The following is a 12,268-nucleotide window of genomic DNA, read 5'->3' as shown; positions in this document are numbered from 1 at the left end:
CCACAAAACCCCTATATAGCTTTTTTAGACATAATAGAATAACCCACCAAGGTTGAGAAAGAAATAGGCTCATAAATACTTTAAGGAATAAAACCAAAATGAAATGTCATATAAGGGGTCACAAAGAAAGGATACCACCTAGATATAGTTGAAAATAAAAATCATGATACAAAATGTTCAACCTACCGATAACAACTTCAAGAGTTGCCTCATATTCCTGAGGGCTAGAAAGAGCATAAAGATGATTCCAACCAGCACTGGTACCAGAAGTAGCACCTTTTTGTGCTAGAGCTTATGAAGTAGATACCTGAGCCCTATTAGCTCAAGATGAAACATTAGTTAGAAAGTATCACTAAAAATGCCCTGGTTGACAAAAATTATAGCACCTATTCCTATCCTCATCACACCAACCACGATACACTTGCCCACTAGATTTAGAAGGAGTATAAGGTTGGTATGACTAAGCTCCACTAGCCTGAGACTAGAAACCTTGTGCCTTAAACTTACTTGTCGTAGAATATGAACCCGAGTTTCCTCAAGTCCTCTTATACCCTCTAATACCTATCATCTACACCACTATGCTAGAGGTCTCCACTCTTCTTTGAATATCTGAACTTTTTATTCTGCCTCTCTCCCATTTCTTCTTATTTGTTCTTTTAATCTTTAACTGCTATCTATAAATCAAATGTCTAGAGATGTCCATGTCCTTATTCAATATTTGAACCTTTCACACCAAAACCAAATCCCAAGACAGACCAAAAGTGAACTTTCTCATCCTATCTCTAATTCTAGACATAATCTCTAGATCATAATTAGATAAATGATGAATCTCCAAAGTATACTCCTTTAAAATCATTGTGAAAGCACTAAAAATTAACTCCTACCTTATCTACTATCAGCCTGCGACTTCTCCCACTACTCAAACCACTGATATGCCATATCTTTCAACTGATGTATGGAAAACTCTATACCCTCCATATTAGTAGCATACAACACCCTGAATATCTTCTCAAATTTCTTAAGACTCCCTTAAGGATCCTCCTCAACATAGGAACCTATGACGGTTTGCGGATTAAATCTTATAAACTGGGCAATTTTAGTGACCAAAGATGATAGAGAAATAGAAGCAACACTGTTACGCAAAAGAGACAAAGAAGCCACCAACTTTGTTTAAAGATGAATTAAGCAATGGAATTTGGTAGTAGGAATATCTCCTAGGGGCGGTGGGGCATGGACATCATCATTATAAGAAGCTCAAAAAGGGTAGTTAGGAATTAATGGAACTCCATAATGAGAAATATAGTCAAGAGAATGGAACCTATATCGGGTCTGAACTCCATAAACAAGGCGAGTTCCATCCATATTATCCTTAAGTTTGACTGAGAGGTTTTCATGAGCATTAGATATTCGGGGAGGCATGATCTGAAATATGAATAAATTGAATTATAGAAGATTTCAATGCCCTAGACACTATAGCCCATGAATAGAAGACAAGATAGAAAAACATTCCTAAATGCCTTATAACATCTGCCTTGTAAATATGGCATGATACAAACTTATAAAAGAGACTTTACTTGACACGGCTTTGTGAGCAACCAATGACAATTAACCTGCACTTTGATACCAAGCTTTTTATTACCCAAGCTAGGGCCTAGTAATGATAGGTATCTCAACTTTGTCAAAGATTGGAGACCACCCCCATTAACCTAGCTAAAAAGAGCATATTACAACTAGCAGCAAATGAATTCTACATATATAATATGATAGATATGAATTTTGAACATATACCAAAGAAAATAAATCATCTTAATAGGATATAAGTATCCATAATTTAAATCAACCCGCATCCTATCCATAAAAGTCTCTACGAAACAAAATTTCAACTAAAGTTAGAACATGCCCTAGACCATAGCCAAAACCCCACTAAAATCATCCATGAAATAAGGAAAGACAAAACCATAAAATAAGGGCCTTCCAAAGAATGGAATCTCACTGCTTCAAAGATGACTCACGAATAATACAAAAGTCACTTACCATTGTGTAAGGAAATAGAAGTATCTTTGGACCATGCATCACATGGTGATACAATTTTTAGGGAAAGTTAGAAGGGTGAACGCAAATATGTACCTCATAGAAGTGATAAACTAATTCCATGATCAGATCAATTCAAAATTATTCAAAACCAATGCACACAATCATATACATATATGCATATCATGTCAGGATGGGGAACAAGGTTTATTATAAGAGTAAAACATTAACCTAGACTATGTGGCTTAACCATTATAAAAAATCCACAGGCTATATGGTCCAGTCTCTCTTGCTAGTTGGACCCCTATACGTTTTAGTCTCATAATAAGGAGATATCATAAATTGTTAGGGAATCCACAACCCTATGCCATCCCTGATACATATTTCTATAATGTGTAATAATCACATGATTAATGATACAAATAATCATGCCAAAAATGTAAGCTCTAAGTAACAGTCCCTCGAGATCTCCACATTTATGGCTAGCTATATAACCCCTTTTAGCCCAAGTCAAATATTTACATATTCCCATTTATTTAACCAAAGACCACCCATTAAGGCACGTACCATTGGTATCATCATACCAATATACTTGTAAGCTAATTACATCATGCCACTTAAATTATCATCACCTGGAGGAATCCACATCTTTACAAACTCCAACCATTCACCTACATAAAGGAATCCACAGTTTTCGAGGAACAATATTAAGTATCGATTAACTTGGGGGAATCCACAACACCCAAGGTTCAATTTGAAACCATATATGTTTCATTAGCCTTTTATCTAGTGTGATAGTTCCAAAAGTTGTTACAATATGCATATACTCATGTTTCAAAGAAAATATCATAAAGTAGGTTGAGATTATTACTAGTTTCAATTTCAAATCATTTTATTATAGGTAATCCATGAACCCCATTCCTATTTACCATGAAAATACACCAAATGAGTTAAAAATTGGCTATTCAAAACATGAATGATTCACAAAACCATGGGAAAAGAAATCTGATTAATAACATTCAAAGTCCCTCTACCCAATTCCCAAAACCATAAATTAATCACATAAATAACAATTTTAAAGAAATTACTTTAGTAAAATAAGTTTAGGGAATGAGATACATGCCTGAAATTATTGAGAATTAAGGTGGGAAATTACCAATTAGAGATCCAGAAGCCAAATCCTTAGAAACTTCAGTTGCTCTTGACTTGGGGAATTTAAGGGAGTAGAGATTAGTTTATGAGACATAATGTGATAAGAATAACCCTCTTTAGGTGTTTTATGGTCATGGGTATTAATTGCGGAAGGATAAATGACACGAATGCACTTTCTTAAAAGTGTAGAAAAAATTGCCCAAGTTATGAGTCATGTGACATGTTGTGATATATGATTATGAATCATCACAATGACTCGTAGTCTAGGCAGAGACAACGGGAATTTACACTATTTTAATTATAAGTCATACCCCATGACTCGTACGTAGACATTATGACTTTTAATGACTAGTAGTAGTCTGGGATATAGCTTAGAGACCCATCAATAATTTGGTCAAGAGGCACACCCTATGACTCACAAAGTCTTGTAGTTTTCACTTTAGTCTCTTTCGTCACTTATATTTTATTTCCAATGACTTTCACACTATGACTCATAATGATTTATTACAACTTATTAGGTACTAATCATGATCAGGATTGAAAGTTAGGGAACCTACACTAGTTTGGCTAAGGATGACACTATACAACTCATATTAAGTCTTCACGACTTGTTAAAATAGTAGTACCCTAATAAGTGAGCGCAAAACTTATGAATTTTTAGGGATAAAAAGCTAGGTTATCATAAATTTATCCTTGTGGTTAATGTGTTTCATAATATTTTTCCTGACGATCTTTCGGGAATTCCTCCCTATAGGGAAATACATTTTAGGATAGATCTTTGTCAAATGCCCATCTTATTTATATTTCTCCTTACGAGCTGACTTTGGCTAAACTAAAGGAGTTAAAGGACCAATTAATGGTTCTTTTTGATAAGTATTTCATTAATCCTAGTATTTCTCTATGGAATGCTCCTGTTCTTTATTAATTGAAAATAAATATGCGTTTCATTGTATGTGTGTATACTATTATTAGTTTAATAAGATTATAGTAAAAATAAATGTTCTCTACCTAGTATTGATGTCCTATTCCATTAGCTTTATGGTGCTATCTGCTTCTCTAAGATATATATTCATCAGTTGATAATTAGGGAGGTTGATGTTCCAAAGATTTCTTTCCAAAACTGGTACGACCATTATAAGTTTTTGGTTATGTTATTTGGATTTACTAATACTATGGCTACTTTCATAGATCTTATAAATTTGGTGTTCAGGTAGTTTCTATATGTTTTTGTAATAGTCTTCATTAATGACATCTTGGTGTGACCTAAAATTGAGGAGGATTATGACAGTCACCTCCGATTTCTATTACAAACACTTAAAGACTAAGAATTATATTCAAAAATTTTTAAGTGTGAATTGTTGTTAAGTGATATGACTTTTCTTTGGCATATTTTTTAGTAAGGGGATCAAGGTGGATCCGCAGAAAGTTAAGAGTAGTAAAAAAGTGTCCAAATCCCACAGCTATAATAGACATTAGGAGATTTATAGCTTTTAAAAGCTATTATAGGTGGTTTGTTGATAGTTTTTCATCTATTGCTTCCCCACTGACGAAGTTAACTTAGAAAAAGGTTATATTTTAGTTGTTTGATGCTCATGAGATTAGTTTGGAGATGTTGAAGGTTGAGTCGACTTTTGTGCCAATTTTGACCATGCCTGTAAGACCCCAAGATCCCATCCCAAAATGTCACATGGTTCTTAAGGCGACACGCGACCTCAAGCTAACCCTATCAGCCTGTCATCACCTCTATAACTCACTATGATAATAATAAAGCTGTAATAAAGTAGAATAATCATGTCATGAACATACTGTAGTACAAAGAAATACTATCCTACACAATCAAAATACTGAAGTTCTGTACATACTGCTACTCTAGTTTGACTAATACTCTACTACATAAGACTGCGGAGCTGTACTAACCTGTACTGAACTAGAAATAAACAACCATCTACTATCGAGAAAAAATTGGGGATATAGGTCCATGAACCATGAGGACTCACCAACTATACAAAAGTAGATGGACGTACTCGAAGATAACTATCGCTGATGAGACTGAGCACCTGATCCTAAATCACGATAAAATATAGAACAAAGAAGAGTATAGGAATCAGTACTTGGGAATGTACTGAGTATGTGGGGGTGTAGGCAATATTTAAATAACATCATAATTGTATAAGAAAATAATACATGCTGATAATAATGACTCTCTTCGCTTGAGTTACCTGAAACATATTTTCCATAAATCATCAATAATAACACATGCTTCATAAGTCTCACAAATCGTTATAATCAACTCAAACTCTTTCACTCATTACTTAAAGTGACTCGATAACTCATGAAACATGAACTTTTAGGGACATAGGAGTTGCTTATAGCCGACATAAACCAAGTGAGCTGACATGGAGTCCAATGTCTTGCCCATATTTAGTAGAGCTTTTCTACCCTTGCCGTCGAAGTAGAACCTTAACTTTAGTGATAACTGACTTGGCCTTTGGCCTTTAAACTTAATCCTTCGGTGGCACGTAGTTTTTGGGAAGTAGGATACGTTGAACCAATACTTCTCGCTCGGTACTAAATACTACTCCCAGACTTAAGATCAGAACGTGTTAGGAAATCCACCTTAATCAACTCAAGGGTCTATCATGAATACCAAAATATAAATATATATCTCACTTGTTAATCATAATCAACTTGTGGATCCCCAAATCGACTAAATCTCAAAATAATCCTTCTCATCATCAAGTACACTTGCTTATCAAATCATATCAAGTATCAAATCTTCAATTAAACATCATAGAAATCATTCTTGACTCTCAAGCTCAATATCAATATATATACAATAGACAAACTTCTGATGGAAAACCATAAATTATGACACTTATCATAATTCACTTAGAAATTATCATTTCATAATAACAGTAGACAACTCATGACATAAATTCTTAATTTAAGAAATAAGACAATGAAGTAGTCATATGTGTCAATGTTGTATAGCTCAAATCTCATAAATCCTTGATAAAGTAATTTGGGTGTAAACCCACTTTACAAAATTCATGAAATTCAATAGAAATTAAATCTTTGGGCACAAGAACGAATGAAGTGATCTTGTTCAAAACCCCACCTACCTTAATCTTTGAAATTGGATGAACTTTAGAGCTTGCGACTTTATCCACACTTGAAATAAATAATTCTTGAAGCACAGACTATGAGGAACTTGGTTCTTAAAGAAATTTTGTAGATTTACGGATGATTCTTGGAAGATTTATGTTTTTGATATAACCCTAGATATATTATCTCAAGAGAATTAGAAGAGAAAATGATTGAATTAAGGTTTGGATGGGATTCTCATATTTCTTAGAGGCCTCCAAAATATGCGAAATGACAAAAATACCCTTGAAAAAATGTCTCTAAATTCATGGTAAAAAATAGCCGACGACATAAGTGACTGGCCGTCAGACCCGTGATAGGCCGTCATGAAATATCATCACAAAAGTGTCGAATCTTATGATTTTCTGCCTATGGCTGACGACTTCATTAGAAATATTACGACTTCATCTGAAATCTCGTTAGAAACGTGAAAGGCCATCAGAAACGTCATCACCCTTTTCCATATTAACATGCTGGAGTAAAATGGGTATAACTCTTTGCTCCGGTATCAGATTTTGGCAAAACTGTTATCATTGGAAAGCTAATTCAATTGTATATCTGTTGATAGGTCATGTGCTCAAAAATTCCAGGTATAAGGAGATACATTCTTATTTAAAATTGACTATCCCAATATCCTTCCCAAGAATTCAATTGGTAAGGAATTTTTTGATTCACTCAATTGTTAGGACATCTTTAAGGCCTTAATACACATCATCCTTGATTAGAAAACAACCCAAAACATTATAATTTATTTCTTATGAGCTTGATTCGTGGTTGAATTATTAGTTAGAGTCTCAGGGTATTACAATATCTTCTCCTTGGAAACATTCGTCCTCAAATATGGCTAGATAGGCAAGAACAAGAGAAAATTAGGACGTATAGCTGGAACGGCTCACTAAAAGGGCTTACTTCATTCTAAACTTTCAAGCACTTCACAAAATGCATAAATCATAGAGAGAATAACCATATAGCTGAATACATTGGATTAGAAGAAAACTGGATTAGGGAAGAATAGTACTTTTGGTTTAATTTGAACTCGCGGAGAAGAGATTAGGGTATCTGCTTCTTCTTCCAAAGTAGCACCCTCGAATGATTGATTTTGCCATAGATCTTTGACCAAGGGAACTTCCTTATTTCTTAGTCTACAAACTTGATAATCTAGAATTTCAACCAGAACTTCATCATACGAAAGGCTGTCCTGAATATCAAAACTTTCTGATGGAAAAACAACACCAGAATCTCCAATGTGCTTCTTAAGCATAGAAATGTGAAAGATAGGATGGACAACTGACAACTCGGCGGGCAATTCAATCTCGTAACCTACTTTCCCAACACGATTCAAAACTCTATAAGGACTAACGTATCGGGGACTAAGCTTCTCTTTCTTAAAAAATCTTTTCACCCCATTCATGGGTTAACTCTTTATGTATACTAGATCATTAACCTCAAACTTAACAGCTCTTCTTCTCACATCTGCATATGACTTCGGATGACTTTGGGCTATATTCAACCTTCCATAATCAGATTAAATTTCTCCATAGCCTCAAACACAGCTTCAGGTCCACTCATAGCGGCTTCACCCACTTTAAACTAACCTATGGGTGATCTACAGCTCCTTCCGTATAAATCCTCAAATAGATCCATTCTAATGCCAGCATGAAAACTGTTTTTTTAAGCAAATTCAATCAATGGCAAATGTTTATCCTAACTTTCTTTGAAATCAAGAATACATGCCCTCAACATATCCTCCAAGGTCTGGATGGTCCTCTCAGCCTAACCATCGTTCTACGGATGAAAAGTGGAGCTAAGATAAACTTGGGTACCAACACCTTTCTGAAAAGCCCTCCAAAAATTTGAGGTAAACCGAGTACCCCTGTTGGAGATAATAGACAAATCAACTCCATGCAACCTGACTAACTCTCGAATGTAAAGCTTAGCATAGTCCTCAACGGTGAAAGATGTATACATTGGAAAGAAATGTGTGAACTTAGTTAACCTATCTACAATGACCCAAATCGAATCATGATGACATACAGAAGGAGGTAAACCAGTCACAAAATCCATATTTACTTCCTCCCACTTCCAAGTAGGAATACTGGATTCCTGCATTATTCCATCGGTTCTTTGATGTTCTATCTTATCCTGTTGGCAAGTTGTACACTTCTCTACGAATTTAGATATATCTTTTTTCATACCATTCCACCAACAGATTTCTTGCAAATCACAGTACATCTTGGAAACACCGAGATGAATAGAATATCGCGCGCCAAGTGCTTCAGCCATAATTCTCTGCCTTAAATATTCAACAACAGGTACACATAATTTATTCTGAAATCTCAATACACCATCTCCCCCTTGGGTGAAAACCTCCACCTTTTTGTCTTTAACTAACTTCTTCAGTCTGACAAAACTAGGATCCATATCTTACTTCTCCTTTACTTCTAAAACTAGAGAAGACTCAGAACTACTCTGGACCCAAACATTACCCTCAGCTGAATCAACCAATCTAAATCCCAACCAAGATAGACAATACACCTCATGAACTAACTCCTTCCTATCTTCCCCAACCTATGCTACACTATCCATGGATGACTTGCTAAGGGCATCTGCCATTATATTGGCCTTGCCCAGGTGATACAAAACATTTATATCATAGTCCTTTAACAATTCTAACCATCGCCTCTAATGAAGATTTAACTCTCTCTGAGTAAACACACACTGCAAACTCTTATGATCCATAAAGACATCAACATGAACACCATACAAATAGTGTCTCCATATTTTCAAGGCAAAAACCACTGTAGCAAATTTGAGGTCATGGGTTGGGTAGTTCTTCTCATGTGGTTTCAATTGTCTAGAGGCATAGGCTATAACCTTACCTTTCTGCATCAACACACAGCCCAACCCTACTCTAGAAGCATCATAATACACCACAAAATCATCTACAGCATTTGGAATAGTCAACATAGGGACAGAAGTGACTCGAGTCTTCAAATCCTAAAAACTCTTCCTCCAAGAGTCAGACCACAAGAATTTAATATTCTTTTGGGTCAACCGAGTCAAAGGAGATACAATGGAAGAGAAATCCTCAAAAAAGCGACGGTAGTAGCCAGCTAGACGCAGGAAACTTCTAATATTAGATGGGGAAATAGGACTTGCCCAATTTTTAATAGCTTTTATATTTTTAGGGTCAACTCGAATACCTTCAGAAGAAACAATATGACCCAGAAAAGCAACTAAACTTAGCAAAAGTTTGCAATTACAAAATTTGGAAAATAGTTGATAATCTCTAAGGATTTTCAAGACTATTCGGAGATGATCTGCATGGTCGTTCTTACTTTGGGAGTATACAAAAATATCATCAATGAACACAATAATAAACATATCCAGGTACTATCTGAACACTCGATTCATGAGGTCCATAAAGCCTGCTGGGGCATTTGTTAGCTCGAAGGACATGACCAAGAGCTAAGAATGACCTTATTGGGTGAGAAAAACTATCTTTGGAATATCACACTCTCTAACTTTAAACTGGTGATAACTGGATCTCAAGTCTATCTTTGAGAAATAGTTAGCACCTTGCAGCTGATTAGACAACTCATTAATTCTAGGAAGAGGGTACTTGTTCCTGACTGTGATCTTGTTAAGCTAACGATAATCAATGCACATCCGTAATGAACAATCTTTCTTTCGCACAAATAGAATGGGTGCACCCCAAGGAGATACACTAGGCCTTATGAAACCCTTATCTAGAAGATCTTTGAGTTGATCTTTCAACTTCTTAAGTTCTGCAGGGTCTATATGATATGGAGGAATAGAAATAGGCTACATATCAGGGAGAAGATCAATCCAAAATTCTATCTCTCTATTGGGAGGTACCCCTAGGAGATCTTTTGGAAAAATATCACAAAACTCATTAACAATGTTGATCGACTAAATGGTTGGAGTCTTAAACTTAGTATCTTGAACTCAAAATAAATAATAGATGCAACCCTTGGATATCAATTTACTATCTTTAAGTTAGGATATAAAATGACTCCTAGGAGATACAGAATTTCTGAAAAACTAAAAGGTTGGCTCATTGGGAAACTAAAAATTGACTACACAGCTATGACAATCTATAGACGCATAATAAGAGTGAAACCAATCCATACATAGAATAATATCAAAATCTACCATGTCTAGCTCAATCAAATTTACAAACATAACTCTATAAAGGTCAGTGATAAGACACTTCTTATAGACTTACTTAGCAACAACAGGTTCACCTACTGGAGTAGAAATTAGAAAAGGCTCCAAAATCTTTTCAGCATTGATCTCAAAATTCATAGCCGCTAATGGAGTCATATAAGAAAGACTTGACCCAGGGTCTATCAACACATACACATCAAAATAAAGTACATGGAGCATACCAATAATAATATCTAGTGAATGCTCCTACTCCTAGTGGGGTGGTATAGCATAAAAGCAATTCTGGTGCTGACCATCGACAATACTAGATTAGGCACCCTGAGGAGGAGTAGGATGAACCCAACGGGCTGTAGCACAAATAGCCTCACTCTAGGGATGAACATCATGGCTCCCCTTTCTAGCATATGGGCAATCCATAAATTTGTGGCCCAACTTACAACAACCAAAACAACCTCTCTGCTCATCCATACACTCTTTAGGATAATCCTACCATACTTTGTACATGGGGGATAGTTAGGTCTATTACTCAGAATGTCCTGAGACCTAGACACAGTAGGTCTATTACCCTACTCCTTCCAAACTCTAGATGTGTGAGTACTAGCTGATGATGGTGCAGGCACAAAAGAAAGGCTCTAAAATGAGGGAGGATCCCTCTAAAAAATATACTTTGACTATACCCCAACAGCTATGATCTAACTCTCTTATTCCCTCTCACTTCTTCTCTAACTTTCACCTTATCCACTTTAATCTGCTGAGCATGTATCATTAATCTAGAAAGATCCTTGTCCCTATTGAGCATAGAAGACCTACACTTTTTCACAATATAACTTAATACGCTAGTTAAAAACTTACTTATACTGGTCCTGGAATCAGCCATCATACCGAGAGTAAACTTAGACAACTTGTTAAATTTAAGACAATATTCCTTAATTGTCATGAAGCCTTGTTTCTGTCAGCTCCAGGAGAAAGAATCGGTCTAAGAACGCATCCTAAAACAACTGCCAAGTCATGGGATTAGCATCCTCCCCTCTACTATTCCTCTACAACCCTACACAATCATAAGAAACATCTTTCAAATGATATAAAGCTAGCTCCACACTTTCTTTCTCTATTATATGCATAATTTGGGTGATCTTTTTGACCTCATCAAGATACATCTGTGGGTCCTCACCTACCCTTGACCCATAAAACACTGGTAGATTCTTTCGTATAAAATCCTAAACTCAAGCTTCTGTAGAATTACCTTGTTGCGGAGGTGGAGCAGTAGCCTGAACATTGGCCGGAGCATTAGTGGTAACTGCCTCTACAATCACCTTAAAAACTGGCCAAAATTTGGCATGAGTTACCGTCTTATTTAAAGGATCAACGGGTTGATATCGTTCATTATTTTTGTGAGCTCTACGAGGAGGTGTTTTCTTTCAAAAGTGAGCATGAATTAATAGTAGAGAGAAAAAGTCATAGGTACGAAAGACTTCTGAAATAAAGAAATGACTTTTCCTAAAAGGACCCATAGCCCCTTGCTCATAGATGTGGCATGCTATACACCGATGATCAATACCCTACGTAATATAGCTTGTCAGACTCCCTAAGAGTCCTTTAAACCTTAGAATTTTATACCAATCTTGTAACGCCCCAAGATCCCATCCCAAGATGTCACACGGTGCTTAAGGCAACATGCGACCTCAAGCTAACCCTTTGACCTTGTCATCACCTCTATAACTCACTATGATAATAATCAAGCTATAATAAA

The sequence above is a fragment of the Capsicum annuum genome, unplaced genomic scaffold, assembly GCF_002878395.1.
Source record: "Capsicum annuum cultivar UCD-10X-F1 unplaced genomic scaffold, UCD10Xv1.1 ctg82810, whole genome shotgun sequence".
NCBI lineage: Eukaryota > Viridiplantae > Streptophyta > Magnoliopsida > Solanales > Solanaceae > Capsicum > Capsicum annuum.
Note: the sequence above shows the minus strand (reverse complement) of the source record.